The following is a 14,637-nucleotide window of genomic DNA, read 5'->3' as shown; positions in this document are numbered from 1 at the left end:
ATGAAGGCTTAGCCTGTCTGATGGACATGACCAGCTTTATTTATAGACTCAAATTCTTTAGGGTGAGCATCCCATGGTCCTGGTGGTGATGGGGAATCACTTTCCTTCCCTGAGGAATGAGAAATGAGCGTGTTCATGGAGATCGGGACCACAGATTCAGGCAGCAATGGCTTCTGCCCAGAACAGTTTTTCTCATCTTCCTTTTCTATTGATAATCTCCTGCCAGCCTCACCATCCCAAGACTGGGCCCATAACCTGGCCTGGCCACTCATAATTCTCTTGGAGCTGAGATTGACTCAAGGGCCCAGAGATGACAGTTTCCTCTTTAATGAAAGGGTATGTAGAAAATAATCTCTTGGTCCCTTCCAGATTTAGAGTATTGTGAAGTTAAAATAAACAACAGAAAAAGAAAACTTTAGTTTAAATCTCCCAAATATCAACCACAGGACTTCTTTTTCGCTTGAGACAATATATGCATAGTGATTAAGAGAGCAGGCTTTGGAGTGCAAAGGCCTGCTTTCCCATCCTGGCTTGTCACTTAATGTGACCCTGGGCAAATTTTTCTTTTCTTTCTTTTCTTTTTTAGACAGGGTCTCACTTTGATGCGCCGGCTGGAGAGCAGTGGTGCGATCACGGGTCACTGCAGCCTGGAACTCCTGGGGTCAAGCAATTCTCCTATTTTGGCCTCTGGAGTAGCTGGGCCTACAGGTGCACACTACCACACCTGGCTAATTATTTTCTATTTTTTTGTAGAGATGGGGTCTGACTATGTTGCCCAAGCTGGTCTCAAACTCCTGGGCTCAAGCAATCCTCCCAGCAGGGCCTCCCAGTGTTGAAACTACAGGCGTGAGCCACTCACTGTGCCTGGCCAGATTTCTTTATCGAAGCTCCTCTTCCTTTATCTGTGAAGTGGGGGTAATTGTTGCCCCTTCTCTCCCAGAGCTCAGCAATCAGAAGTTATGTAGGAGTTGGAGTAGATGTCATGGCGATGGCATGAAGGTCATAGGGAGAGATTAAACAAAATCATGTATGATGTTGCTCAGCACAGCTCCTGGGACATAGGAAGCATTTCAACCCATTAGCTACTATTTATTATCTGCTCTTTTAAAGAAGCTAAAATACAGAGTTGTCTGTGGAAGTGCACAAAGCCTCTCCCAGCCCACAAAGTTCTGTGTGGAAAAGGTCACAGAGGTTTCAGCTGCTCTTCTCACCCCAAGATAGAGTCAAGGCCAGCGTTCAGATAGCAACTACAGTTTGCTTCAATATGTAGCATGATCCAAGAAATAGAATTTGTCACGTTTAGTAGGATTCAGCCCGACAAGGTTTTGACTGATTAACCGTGTTTCCCAAGGTAAGAGAAAGTAATCACTCTGCCAGGGTCCTAGAAGGAACTAGGTCAAGGAGAGCTCAGTCCTTCTCTCTGTGTGATGGCCTTGAGAGAGAAGGCTCTGAGAGAGCAGGCAGGAGCAAGCTGGGGGTCCTCATCCGGTCATACAGTGGAGATGCTGTGATCCTGTTACAATCACACTGTCAATATGTCAGCCCAAGACCCAATCCTCTGGCTCTTGCTCAATGGGAAAGATGCAGCTTCCTTGGCCCAGGAGGAGCCTGGAGCGCCTTCTGCAAGGCCTATTCCCACCGCACAGACTGGATTCCTTTCTTTTGAAATGGCTAGTGTTCAAGTGTCCTTCATCCAGTTAAATTATTCTTTTCTTTTTGAGACGGAGTCTTGCTCTGTTGCCCAAGCTGGAGTGCAGTGGCACAATCTCGGCTCACTGCAACCTCCGCCTCCTGGGGTTCAAGCGATTCTCCTGCCTCAGCCGCCCGAGTAGCTGGGACTACAGGTGCACCACCACGCCCAGCTAATTTTTGTATTTTTAGTAGAGATGGGGTTTCAGCATGTCGGCCAGGATGGTCTTGAACTCCTGACCTAGTGATCCGCCCGCCTCGGCCTCCCAAAGTGCTGGGATTACAGCTGTGAGCCACCGTGCCCGGCCAAATTATTCTTAATGTTATAGCTGCTATTAGGTTGGTGCAAAAGTAATTGCAGTTTTTGCCATTAAAGGTAATGGAAAAAGTTATACAATAGGAAATAACTATATAATAGGAAAAGAAGACATAGAGGAAACCATCTTTACCACCCTGCTACTCCTATAATGTGAATATTACATTTCTTCTTGTTCCCTTCAGTTCTCTGCTCAGATGAGGTCCTGGTTTTTATATAGATGAAACCATTGCAGAAATTCCATATTGGATTTTCACTTTATTAAGCTTTGGAAACAACACTTGTCTCCTTTTTATTTTCCACGGTAAGAAAAATGTGTGAGCCCTCTGTCTGAGTTTGGCAGGGCCAGCCTTGCTCTGGAAAGTGCATGGCCCGACATCCAGCAAGGCCCTAGGCAGTTCTGCTCAGGATCCTTCTGCTTCCTAGGAGCTGGAGACAAGCTGGCGGTGTTTCTCGAGCGGCTCTTCTTAAGCCGGATTAGTGATTCACAAAGTGATGATTGTTGCTTTCAGAGTTGTCCCCTGCTAGATCCTGTTCCCTCCCCACTGCCAAACCCTCTCACCTCAGTTGTGAGGACATTTTAAAAGAAACTGGGGGTATTTTTAGGTGAAGGAGCTTCATGGATTGGCATTTCCATCATTTTAGAAATTGCTACTTTGCTTCGTGTATAAAATTTGATTTTACTCTCTTCCCCTCAGTCTTCTTGTTCTTTGCCTTTCTTCAAAATAGGCATCTGGAGGGTTCCAATCTGAATATCAGATCCTGTCATGTCTGTCAAGCTCCAAATTGTCCTGGAAGCATAGTTCCATAGTGAATCTCTAGCCTGCCTTTCCCGCTGAGAAGAGACACATCTTGTAGATTTATTCTGGCTTTGGACACTTAGGGCCACCCTACCACTGGGACAGTGGTTGTAGCAGTAGCAGTTATACCCACTAGAGAGCTAATTGCCTGATGATGTGGGGCCTCCTGAGAAAGCTGGAGAAGGGACCCTGGGGTGGCAGGCCCCTAGAAATAGACTCTTGAACAAAGGAGGGTGAAGGCCTCCTATTCCCTTGCGGAAGAAGAGACTACCAGGAAGGCAGGGCGCTCACCCTGCCATCTGGCTGAACTCTGCCAAGCTTCTGGACTCAGAATGAACTCAATAAAGGGGCCAGCATGTGAACCCCAAGTAGGTGCCCCATACATCACTCCTACTGGCCCCTGAAAAGCTTGCTTTCCCCAGAGGTGCTGATAAACCTCAGAGCCCAGAGTGGTTGAGTTTTTGTTTTTCTTGAGAGGCTGGACATATGTCTAGTTTGTCTGAGACAGCCAAGTTTATGCCTGTCATCCTTGCAGTTTTATGAATAATTCCCCTGTGCTCTCAGAAGCATAAATGATGTGATATAAATGATATGGTTGCTCTAGGTTTTCATGATCCCCGTATGAGGCTAAGATGTCTAACACTGACTGAGAGAGTTGTCACATTTGGAGGAAGAAAGTCTGTTTTCACGGAAATATCCATGAATCTGAAGTTCAGAGACAATGGCAAAGAGGTAGCCACAGTGATGCCAAGCCAGGAAGACTGGTGTCCCTCTGCTTTTGCCCATGAGACTGTAACTCTAAAGCCAGACCAATCTGTAACAAAGTTGTGAGTTGTTTTTTTCAGTTTCCATGAACCCCAGGTTTCAAGTTTTGTAACCTGAGCATGCCCAGATAAACCCAGTATGCAACCACAGGAGAAACTTAAGTGCTCAGACCAAGGATGGGGACCTCATTAAGAAGCAGATATCACAAGGCATGATCCATGATCCAATCAGATCAAGCCCTGGCATCACTCCATGGTATGATCCAGTCAGATCACACCTCCTGACATCACCTCACTGCAAGATCCAATCTGATTATGCCTCATTGCCCTCTGCCTGTAAAACCTCTTCTAGCCCCCAGCTTAGGCAGACAGATTTGAGCCAGACTCCTGTCTCCTTGCTTGGCAGCCTTGCAGTAAACTTTTCTTTTTACAAAAGGTTGATGCCTTGGTGTTGGCTTTCCATTGCACGTGGGCAGACAGAGCCAGGTTGGTTTGGTAACAATAGCAGAGCCTGAGCAGCAAGAGCATCCAGTGTCTGGGGGCAGAGCCACAGCAGTGCCGGAAACAGAGTCCTTGAACAGGGCCAGCAGCAGCTGGCAGAGAGGATTGGCAGTCACCTAATTCCCATAAATGGAGAGAGAGGAGCTGATTGAATTATGATTCAAAAAAGACTCAATGGGGGTGAGGCCCATGTAATTTTGGGGTGGTACTCAATGCCGTGACTTTCCAAGTAGCCAGTGTGTCCTCCAGAAGCAAGGGTATCATTTAAATAAGAGTGCAGGCACGTTCTGCACATGTATCCCAGAACTTAAAGTATAATAATAATAAAAAAAAGAAAAAAGATTTTTTTTTTTTAAGAAGTATGCAGGCTGTGAGATTTAACAACCCCACCAGGACCATAGCACCTGTCTTCTGAATTCTAGCACCATGTTCTTTCCACTCCAAACAATTATCGCTCATGATCTGGCTCCCCTCCTGTCTGCTGGCTAGCCCCAGCTGCCCTTTGCTTCTGCTCATATTCCCCCTCTTGGCTCTTGTTGGCTTTTCTGAATCAGAGGCAACATAGAACAACTGTTCCTCAACACAACAATGCTGGTTCATCAGGGAAGTTGTGAAGCAGAACAGCTGTGGACACAGCTGGTGCCTGGAAGCCCTTTCAGCAGTGTCCGGCTCGGTTTTTGATGAGTGTATACTTTTCAGGAGGCAATACCTGTAACTTTTTAGCCACACGATATCATCAGAACATTCCGTTGCTGTTGGCTGTGGTGGGGTTCTGGAAGCCATTTTGTCAGGCACAGCGTTTCTGTTGCCCTGGCTTCCGACAACTCAGCATTCCCAAAGCACACTGTCTCCTCCACTCACAGCTAAAAAATCTGCCCTTTAACATGTCTCCTCACGAAGTAGGAAGCGCCACTTTTGACCGTGTGTGCTGACATGGTTTTTGATCTGGGAAAGAGGGTGAGGAGCCGACTGGAAGCATCACTTTCTGGGATGTCAAAGTCTCCTTGGAAGAGTCCTAATTAAGGACTCAGAATGATTGACAGGTGGTGGAAGCTCAAGAAAGCACACTTGATATGCTGCTGAAGACAGTCTCTGAGTTGCAAAAAACCTGGCAATTGGAGACCTTGAAAAACTTTTGTAAGTAATCCTATAATTTTGTTCTTTAGCTAAACATTTATAAAAAGGCTCTGAAATGGCTGCCAAATGAACTCGGAATGGACATTGTTTGTCTCTCTTAAATGGCATATAATTTGGTAACAAGTTTATTATTTCAAATGTAATTAAATTTATTTTCTGAACTATATACAATCTTGCTGAAGTACAGTCTTTGAAGGTATTCCTTTGGGGTTAGGAATCTGCAAATTGGAAGTTTGATTTACCACTGTGGATAATAAAAGTCTGACAGGAAGGCAGCTCTCCAAAACATGAGGGGATGGAGAAAGAAAATAAACATTACGACATTCTTCCTTAGCTCTGCACATATACATCCTCTATCCCACTTCATTATTTTGAGGTGAGAATGAAGTCATTTTTAAAAAAATATTCAAATTATATGGCTACGAAATCCCATCCATTAGCACAAGAACAGCCTTTTTCCCGGCCTCACCATGAAGACACTCAGTCTAGTCTACCTGAGCCTCAGTTACCTCATCTCTAAAATGGGGGTAATATCAATAAGCACCCAAGCCCCCATTTCCCACGCTGCAGAGACTGTGCTAAGTTTTTCACGTATGTTTTCTTGTCGAATCAGAGCAATGTTATCAGTCTCTGCCACGTGGGAAATGATCACTAAATATTATAATTCTCCTCAAGCACAGTAGGATGGTTCTGGTTACACATGTTCAGAGGACAGAAAACAAGAAACCAGTTCAGAAAACCAGAAACCAGCGACATTTTTGCTGCTACAAGGTGTCGCTGGTGTTCCCAAGGGCCCGGGCTGTTGTCTTTGGCTTCAGCGTGGGAAGGGAGCTCAGAAGTTTGGTGACAGCCTTCCAGGTGCAGGGAATAGAGGAGAATCCTTCTTCTCCATTGATGCATACAGCCTTCCAGGTGTAGGGAATACAGGAGAATCCTTCCCCATTGGTATGGTTGTTGACAACACTCTAGGCCTGGGATCCGAATAATACAGCTATTTTAAAGCACCTTCCAAAAGAACTTCCTGTGATTATGGAAGTATTCTATATCTGGATGGTCCAATATGATAGCCACTAGCCACATGTAGCTATTTAGTTTTTGAAATGTGGCTAATTGTCTATAGAACTCAATTAAACATTTTATTTAATTTTAATTGATTTAAATTTAAATACTAGTTGCATGTAGTTAGTAGGTACCATTTTGAACAGTGCAGCTTTAGGGATACAGCTTTCTTTGCCTAAACCACACATACAGTACACAAACACACCTAGTCATTTTCTTGATGTGTATGCCCACAAACCAGGTGGAAAGGTCAGAAGGGGTTTCAGAGTCAGCCACATGCTATGCTTGAAATTCACTCTCTACCAAGACCAAAGAATCAGCTCAGGTTCTTTCTGCTGCTTCTTGCTGGGGCTGGAGTTCAAGCTTTGTAATACCTGGTAGAGAAGCTGGAAGGATGGAACACACTAACAGCCCAGAGGTGCTGCAAGCCCAGCCTTCCTCGGCAGGACCCCACCAGAACATTTTTCTCTCAACCTTTCCAAGACACCCTGTTCAGGCACCAAGACTGGAGGAAGTCCCATCTGCCTCCATCCTAACACCCACCTTGTTTCTAGCCTCAGGGTTCCTGACAGCTAAAATTCCAAGTACTTTAGTCTCAAGGTCCTTAAGAGACCTTGAGAAAAATAAAACCATCTAAGATAGGTATATTTTTCTAGGTCTAGGCTGTTCAGTCTTGGCCATTGTCACATTATTACAATATGATCCCATTTGAACCTCATAACAACACCCTAAGGAAAATATTTGTTTCAGCCTAGACTCTAGTCTAAGCAGAGTCTGATACAATGGCTTATGTCCAGGTAGTTTATTTGGTAATGGAATTGGAGAAATCAGGTTTTAGGAACAGAGTGAGTGAGGAAGGAAGGAAATAGAGCAGTCATATGTTGGTAAATGTTTATTAGCCAACTTTCTGGAAAAAGCATTAACCCTGATTATGACATTTACTATTTTCCATGGTGTAAATGCTCTGACCATGCCCAATTTCCATTGCTAAATGTGGAGTTGGGGAGAGATACGCACAATCGGCTCCCCTGAGTCAGTGTCAGCTGACTCCAGACACTCACAGGGAAAGCCAATGCAAAGACATATAAATGAATTGGCTACTGCTGTTGCTGATTGCTGTTCAATTCTGAAGATGCTTCTGAGGAACCTTGGGAAGTGCATCTTAGCACTGGCTTCCAGGGGCAAAAGGGAGAAGCCTTTAGCTATCAGTTTCCCTCCTGCATTGGTCAAGGTTAGCTACGTGGGCATTAAGTTCCCTGCACTCCTGGGGTGTGCATGCGTGAAAGCTGAGTAGATTTCTTTGCATGATCTAGTAGCTTCAGAGGAGTCCTGAAGCAGGGAATGAGAGGTAAGAGTTTTGTGGCTCAAGACAAGGCACTACCAGGTTGTTTCTGCATGACAGTGGCTTGTGTGGAACCAGTCACTGTCACAGCAGATGGAATAAGAATTGAGGCTGAGAGAAAACAAAGTGTTCAATATAGTCCACCTCTTGCATTACTCATATTGGCTTGTCTTCCCTCCTTTCTCACATGAAGTCCAATCTATCATAGAGTACCCTTCGAATTGCCAGCCAGCTACAATATCTGCAAACTTCAGGTTTAGTGAACAAGCTGTGATCTCTGCTGCTGCGGTTGTTTTCAGAGGTCATAATTAATATCCACACTTCCCTCTGCTGTGACCCAATCTTTATTTTCCTCACTCTCAGACCACCTTCATTGTTATAGGTTGCTTGCCTGGTGGACTGACTCAGACATCCATCTCTGAGGGATGGAGTACTTATCTAACTTACTCTTGTCCAGTCATGGTTGTTGCAATTGTCTGTTCACAATACGACAGTTAATAAGACCAGCAGATGTCCTATGAATCCCATAGGTTCCAGACATACTGCTTCATGCTCCCATTGTATGGTAGCAACCTTGCTCTTTCTGGCAATGAGGACTACTCACTTCCACCAATACAGTATCTCCTTTCTTTGTTGGTTTAGAGGCAAAAGGAGCAAACGATGACCAAGAGGTAGTTTCAGCTTCAGACTTAGTGGAACATATTCTGTGTCCCCTGATTTTCAATTTCATGAATCAGGATGAATATTTTGGAAGAACTTAGGTTTGCAGGGTGAGAAAACATAAATTCTATAAATGGTTCACTGTGAATAAGGTAATAGAGACCAAAACTATTTCCACCTTTTAATTTGTTTACCTTTGTATTCTAGTCATTAGTCTGGCACATAAACAGCATTTTGGAAAGCAGTGCTCCAACCCTACAGGTTAGTGTGCCTGAGCTGGTGTCACAGCTGAGCCTTTAACAAGCCATGTATACCATTCTGTTAGATGACGTTAAGACCAGAAGATCCTACAGTCATGTCTACATTAGCCCAACTTCTTCACCATAAATTGGGTCACTTGGTCTGAAGCAATATTGTTCAGGATACCATGCAGATAGGGCAGATATTATGTAAGCATTTGGGTGGTGGGGCTGGCATAGGCACTGTGGGCAGGAAGGCAAACCCATATCCAAAGTATGTGTCAATTCTATTACGTACAGATCACAGCTCTCTTCAGAGTAGAAGTCGTCCCATGCCATGAGGTGGTTGACCTGTCTCTGAACGGGATGATGCTCTATAGAGGACCCTGTGTCAGGCTTTTCTCAGTAGCAGATTGACTTTTAACAGTGAAACAACTAGATCAGCCTTGGTGAGGGATGCCATCCTTTTGGTCCCACAGAGAACTCTTATTCCTCCCAGCAAAGAGCATGTCTCCTCAGAATGGCGCCCACTGATGGGCATGAATGTGCGACACAAAGATTTGTATACTTCTGTGGGTTTATTCACGTGCCCTTTCTCCAGACTTTCTTCTCTCTAATCTTTCGTTTTTGTTCCTCCCTGAATCCTGACCAACCAACCAAACCAATTACCAGTGGCCAAAAGTACAGGTATATATGTACCTCAGACCCCTTCTTCCTCCACACACAGTGAACCACCACATTTTGTAGTCCCAGTTCTGTCCATTGAGAAGATTTCCTTTCTCCACTGTCTTTCAGGGCCACTCCTGCCTGGGGGTTTAGAGCAGAAGTAGCACATTTATAGTTGGCACTCATCTACTGAGCAGACCCATCTGTGAACTGGGCCTGAGAATCTTCCTTTTCCATTGGTGCGATTGGAGGAAAGATGTCAGTAAAACAAAGGTTAAGTGCCATGAGACTTGGGATCTGTGGTTGATAAAATTAATTTCTGCCTTTGGAAAGTGCTTGAGTTTGATCCTGAACATACCATTCTGAATGTACGGCTTCTACAGTGATGGATTACAGCTGCACTCAGGTGACCATATGATCTGATGGATTGTAGTCAATCACTTTCTATCAGTTCCCAGTAGCTCTCCAGGAGGGGTTTTTCCTCCAAAAGGCAAATATTTCTTTGTCACAGAAGGCATGGTATTGCTCCAGAACCCTAGATTCTCCTGTTGGGTCTTGTCAGACTCAACACACCATCCTTAGCTTCTGTGGATGTCTCTAGCTCATAATGTATCCATTGGGCCATGTAGTTCAAGCGGCAGAGCAGCCTGCACCACACTTCATCTGCTGCAGTCCTCTTTTTCTGTAACCCCACTAAAAACTAAACTTATATAACTAAATCTAGTTATATAAATTAGAGCACTCAAATCCAAAAAAAATTCCCCTAAGCACTATATCTTTTTCATAGTGGTCAGGATTACAAAGTACTGTAGTATTTTGTCCTTCACTTTAGGTAGGATTTAACCAGCATACCCCAGATCACTCTACCTCTAAATACTTTAGCAATGTGGCAGGCTCTTTAATCTTTGTGGGGTTTTTCTCTCAACTCTTAGCACATATATGCCTTACTGAGGCATCTAAATTAGTTTATTTCTTGCTCCCTAGGTATAATTGGCATTGATGTTATCCATATGGTGGACAAATGTGATGTCTGCAGAATGTCAAGACAATCAAAGTCTCTGCAGACTCTCCTGTGAGAGAGAACCCTCAGACAAGACACAATGAATGCATACTGCTTTCCTTTCCATGAAAAATGTGAACCTCTTTTGATCTTCCTTACTGATACAGGTTGAGAAGTATGTACTTGCTAGACAGTGGCTATATACCAAGTGTCACAGGCTGAGTTGATTTGTTCTAGTGAAGACACTATGTCTGGCACAGCTACTGAAATTTGGGTCATCATTTAAGTTCATGGTTGTCCATGGTTCTCTGCCATGATCTATCTGGTTTTTGCAGGGAACAAGCAGGTGACTTGATGGCAGCTGCCAGCCCTATGTGCTGTAAGTCTTCAATGATGTCTCTAAGTTCTGCAAGTCCACTTGGGATGTGACATTGTTTCTGATTTATTATCTTGGCTAGGTGTGGGAACAGTTTCAGGGGCATCCACCTAACTCTTCCTGTTACAATGACTCTTATTACTTCATAGGTCAGGAAATCAATGTGAAGGTTCTGCTAGCTATTAAGAAGTGTATTGTGATTATACACTTATAAACAGAATTTCATTTATCATCTGGCCTCCCCCTGCCCCCAGTCCTTCCAAGGAATACAATTGCATTTCAAGTAGCACAGACCTAGATATTTCCCTTTCCCCAGTATATCGTTGCCCTAGCAAATGGACACATGTACCTTTGGGGAAGGTTTAGCAGGAATATTTATTTTATTTATGGTGTTGTTGCTGTAGGTTCCTTCCTAAGCAGACCTAAACTTCCCTTAAATCAGTGGGTTCTAAGTCTTTGTACTGACTTAGATTTGGAAATGAGGTGAGAGACCATAGTTTCTATTATTGAACTCATGCAGGTTTCTACACTCCTGCTCTTTCATTTTATAGAAGTCAGGTAATACTCTGCTCTACTCCCGTCTATCTTCCCTCCTTGCAACACTACAATCACTACAGATCCCTGGTATTCAAGGCACCCTGTTGCCACTCTAAGTCTTGCTGATCAGTATGATAATGACATTCACCTTCCCTCTGACAATTATGCACTACCATTTGCCATTCCAGAATCCTCTTAGTTCTACACTTATTCTATAGAGCCCATCTCAATGGCACGTTTTTTCAATTTTCAACCACAACCTTCAGAAAGACATCTAACCAAGCTTTTCAAATATTTTAGGGCTTCTCTCTGCGGTTCATTCTTTATTGGCTTAATGAAGACAATGTTTTCTGGGCCATCTAGATTACATTCATTTGGTGGGTTTTCAGGTCTCACATAATATGTCCATTCTACACTTCCATTTTTCTGAATTTTTCGACTCCATCCTTAACACTCTGCAAAAGCAGTGCCAACATCTCCATCTCATTTACTGGAGGTATATAGTGTCCAAGCTCCAAGGAACCAATCCAGCAGTGTGTTAGAACAATCTCCAGGTGTCCCACACAAAAGCATTGTGTGAGCTTTTCCCACGAGTGGTCTTTCTTTGTAGAACTGAAGAATGAAGCTAAGGCATCTGGGAATGTGTGGGGCCCTGAAAGCCTAATGATGGAACCCCAATAGTTTACTTCTTAAGAAGCAGAAACTTCCTCCAGCTTACTAAAAGAGGTAGGGTTTGGTATCAGGGTAGCCCCATCAATTGACGGCTTTGCCAGTGGAGGGGAAGCCACTTGTTCCTGCTACGTAGGATTGTAGCAAGCCTCTCTGGGACTCTGGGAATTGCAAGAAAAGTGGTCAGTGTTACCAAATAGTCACCTCAATGATCAACTCTTTATGTAATAAACTCCTGTGACTCATGGACAAGCACCTGAGAGCTTTAAAATGGCATTATTGTTTTGGTTAGAGAATACATTAGCAGAAAATTATTTACTTTGAGAATCTTGAATGAATTACTGCTAGTAATTTGCATATAAATGGAGTCAAGTAGTTGTAAACCACATTTCTCCTTCCCTTTGCAGTCCTGAAAAGTCAGCCTCTGAGGCATTAGATTTTGATGCCTAGCTAGGGTTAGGAAATATTTTTATATGGTCATCAAGCATAATGATGATAATGAATTCTTATAAGGTACTTACTATATGCCAGGCACTTTTTTACATATATAAAATCTATTGAATCCCCACAACCCTGTGAAATAGATATACTATTCCTATCCTCCTTTTACAGATTTTCCTTCATAATCCTTTTTTCAGCACTTCTTAAAGGTATCACAACATCAGTGAAATGAGCAGGATTGGTAGGGGCTAGGTCTCCCACAGGAACCACCCAGAGGATAAGTCCTGTAACTGCCCATTCTGAGGCTCTGTCCCCTGAGTACCCTGAACCATTTGATGTCTTACTTCTCATTTATCTTTCCCTTGGATCTAAGCAAGCAGTAAATATTTAAGCTGGTAGATACTTGTCTAGCAGCCTGTCTATGGTAGATTAAAGAGGGCCACAGGTTAATTGATGTTCTTCCTATGGAGAGATGGAGTCTAACTCCCCATCTTTTGAATCTGAGCTGGCTTTAATGACTTATTTCACTAACATAATGTGGTCAATGTGTTGCTCTGAGACTTCTGAAGCTAAATCAAAAGAAGCCTTGCAGCTTCCATCTGGGTTTCTGGGGAATACTGAGCTACCAGGTAAGAAATTTGACTACCCCAAGATTGCCATGTTGGGGAGGCCTTGGGTAGGTGCTCACTTGACAGTCACAGCTGGGCCAGTCTTCCACGCAACCCTACCAAGGTGCCAGACATGTGAATGAAGCTGTCTTGGGTCCCTAAATGAGCCCATTGCCAGATGACTATCACCAAGTGACCTCCATTGAAACCACATGAAACAGAAGAATCACCCATCTAAGTCCTGCCTAAATTCCTGACTCACAAAATCATAAAATTTAATAAAATGGTTGATGTTTTAAGCCACTAACTCTTGGGGTAGTTACTACACAGCAATAGACAACTGGAGTACTCTCCATTTTGGAGAGTGATGGTGATAGTGGTGGGGTTGGAGATGACAGAGGGTGTGATGGGGCAGTTTGGGCTTCAGAGAGTATATACGTACATACCTCGAGATGTTCTGTTACCCTCATAACTGTGTTCACCACTGAGTTTGTGGCAAATAAGAAGAGAGAATGCTGATGACTTTCAGTTCTAGACATGAATCCTACTTGAGGTCTGCTTATACTTCTTTTCTTGCAGCCATGAAATACTCGAATCCCCTCCCCCTGGTTTAGGTGATTTGTGGTGGGTTTCTGTTATGTGCAACCAAAAGAGCCTAAATTAAGACTCTGTAATGTCTCTCCCAACTCCATGTCCCAAGTCATATCCCATGATGCAAAAGGCTGTGATTAGGCCACAACATTTATTCCCCGGGTGACAGCATGCCCTTCCTGCTCCTTATAAGAAAACCTCCAGCAGGAAAACAGAACCACAGGGATCTGCACCTCTCCCTTAATCTTTCCCTAGAAAATTGCTATTATAATTTTGGGAAGAAAGTAAGGTGTGTAGACCCAACTGAAGTGGTGATTTGTGGTTGAAATCTATAATTACTTCTAGAGACGAGGAAACCTAGTGAGTGATTACAAGCCGCCTCCTGGGTTCTCTGGCTGCCTGAAAGTTATGTCTTTCATATCCTCCAAGGCAATGCTTACATAAAGACCAATTATTCCCATATAATTACCCACAAAGAAACTTCCTGGCATGTAGCTGAAAAAGAAAGTATCACCACCATACAACAGGTAATGAGAGTAGGGCAGAATAGAAGCTGTGGGCATCAAGGAGCCTGAACTCCCCCCAGCTCAAAGCTGGATGGCTAAGGGGACAGTGGTACTGTTTGCATGGGGCTTAGGGAACAGCTGATTCAAGTTCTATGTGTCCCATTTTACTAATCTAAAGAATGACTTTAATATTAGTACCTATCGCAGAGCAGTGTTGTAAAGATTAAATGACATGGTATATGCAAAGCATTAAGATCAGCATCTGTTACCCACTAAAGAAACTCACAGTGAGTCTTCTCCATCGGCATTGTATTCCATGTCCATGTCAAAGGCTAAGTATAGGGTTTTGTCTACAGTGGTGGGTAGGGAAATGATTAACCTTCCATATGACTAGAGCATCCAGAAGATACGAGAATGGAGGGGATGATAAATGTCGTGAGTGTGGCTACCATGCTGTCACTCTCCTGCCTGGCTAGGGCCATGAAGATGATTTGGCTGCTCTGGGAGAAGAAGGAGAAAGGAGACCACTAGGCTGACAGCCAGGAGACTGGGTTTTGGTCCTGGCTCTGCTATGAATCAGCCCCAAATCTCAGAGGCAATCAATCACTCCAACTCTTTGAGCTTCTGATTCTTTTCTATAAAATGAGATGTTAAGGTTTTTTTTTTTTTTCCCACTTCAGCATGATGTTTTGATATGGTTCTTTCTTTTTTTTCCCTACCAAAGCCACTTACTATT

At 43.6% G+C, this 14,637-nt stretch overlaps 1 long non-coding RNA gene across 2 annotated transcripts in view; it reads left to right on the top strand.

Annotated features, from left to right (window-relative positions):
• Window positions 1–4,854: 4,854 nt before the first annotated feature.
• LOC129049777 (uncharacterized) overlaps window positions 4,855–14,637 on the top strand; it is a 126,189-nt gene continuing 116,406 nt past the window's right edge. For both annotated transcript variants that reach the window (XR_008513088.2, XR_008513087.2), the window contains exon 1: window positions 4,855–5,207. This is a non-coding gene — a long non-coding RNA (uncharacterized LOC129049777). The remainder of the gene's footprint in view (window positions 5,208–14,637) is intronic.

Source organism: Pongo abelii, chromosome 15 (genome assembly GCF_028885655.2).
Source record: "Pongo abelii isolate AG06213 chromosome 15, NHGRI_mPonAbe1-v2.0_pri, whole genome shotgun sequence".
NCBI lineage: Eukaryota > Metazoa > Chordata > Mammalia > Primates > Hominidae > Pongo > Pongo abelii.
Note: the sequence above shows the minus strand (reverse complement) of the source record. Positions and strands in the feature narration are given on the sequence as shown.